A 1945-nucleotide genomic window follows, 5' to 3' on the forward strand; every position below is an offset into this window, starting at 1 on the left:
TAATATAATGTATATCTAATATACTTCTGTCGACCTTGCCAGCCTTCTCATCTATGAAGTATCTAGGGTAGTTCTGCTTCAGTGACCGTTCCCCTCATTTCAGAAGCACTTAGTCTCGGGTTTGGGTTCAACCTTGGGTTTCTTCACTAGAGCAGCAACTGATTTGCCATTTCATGAAGTATCCCTTTCTTGCCCTTGCCCTTTTTGAAACTAGTGGTTTTACTAACCATCAACAATTGATGCTCCCACTTGATTTCTACTTTCGCGGTGTCAAACATCGCGAATAGCTCAAGGATCATCATATCTATCCCTGATATGTTATAGTTCATCACGAAGCTCTAGTAGCTTGGTGGCGGTGACTTTGGAGAACCATCACTATCTCATCTGGAAGATTAACTCCCACTCGATTCAAGCAATTATAGTACTCAGACAATCTGAGCACATGCTCAACTATTGAGCTTTTCTCCCTTAGTTTGCAGGCTAAGAAACTTGTCAGAGGTTTCATACCTCTTGACGTGGGCATGAGCATGAAATCCCAATTTCAGCTCTTGGAACATCTAATATGTTCCGCGACGTTTCAATAACATCTTCGGTGCCTCAATTCTAAACCGTTTAACATTACGCACTGAACTATCACGTAGTCATCAAAACGTGTATGTCAGATGTTCGCAACATCCACAAACGACGCTCGAGGTTCAGCACACCGAGCGGTGCATTAAGGACATAATCCTTCTGTGCAGCATTGAGGACAATCCTCAGTTTACGGACCCAGTCCGCATAATTGCTACTGTCGACTTTCAACTAAATTTTCTCTAGGAACATATCCAAAATAGTAGAACTAAAGCGTAAGCTATGACATAATTTGCAAAGGCCTTTTGACTATGTTCATGACAATTAAGTTCATCTGATTATTTAATGAACTCCCACTTAGATAGACATCCCTCTAGTCATCTAAGTGATACATGATCCGAGTCAACTAGGCCGTGTCCGATCATCACGTGAGACGGACTAGTCATCATCGGTGAACATCTTCATGTTGATCGTATCTACTATACGACTCATGTTCGACCTTTCGGTCTCTTGTGTTCCGAGGCCATGTCTGTACATGCTAGGCTCGTCAAGTCAACCTAAGTGTTTCGCATGTGTAAATCTGGCTTACACCCGTTGTATGCGAACGTTAGAATCTATCACACCCGATCATCACGTGGTGCTTCGAAACAACGAACCTTCGCAACGGTGCACAGTTAGGGGGAACACTTTCTTGAAATTTTAGCGAGGGGTCATCTTATTTATGCTACCGTCGTTCTAAGCAAATAAGATGTAAACATGACAAACATCACATGCAAATCATAAAGTGACATGATATGGCCAGTATCATCTTGCGCCTTTTGATCTCCATCTTCGAGGCGCGGCATGATCACCTTCGTCACCGGCATGACACCATGATCTCCATCATCGTGTCTTCATGAAGTTGTCTCGCCAACTATTACTTCTACTACTATGGCTAACGGTTAGCAATAAAGTAAAGTAATTACATGGTGCTTTCAATGACATGCAGGTCATACAATAAATTAAGACAACTCCTATGGCTCCTGCCGGTTGTCATACTCATCGACATGCAAGTCGTGATTCCTATTACAAGAACATGATCAATCTCATACATCACATATATATAATTCGTCACATCCTTTTGGCCATATCACATCACATAGCATACCCTACAAAAACAAGTTAGACGTCCTCTAATTGTTGTTGCATGTTTTACGTGGCTGCTATGGGGTTCTAGCAAGAACGTTTCTTACCTACGCAAAAGCCACAACGGTGATATGCCAATTGCTATTTACCCTTCATAAGGACCCTCTTCATCGAATCCGATCCGACTAAATTGGGAGAGACAGACACCCGCTAGCCACCTTATGCATCAAGTGCATGTCAGTCGGTGGAA

This window comes from Aegilops tauschii, chromosome 2 (genome assembly GCF_002575655.3).
Source record: "Aegilops tauschii subsp. strangulata cultivar AL8/78 chromosome 2, Aet v6.0, whole genome shotgun sequence".
NCBI lineage: Eukaryota > Viridiplantae > Streptophyta > Magnoliopsida > Poales > Poaceae > Aegilops > Aegilops tauschii.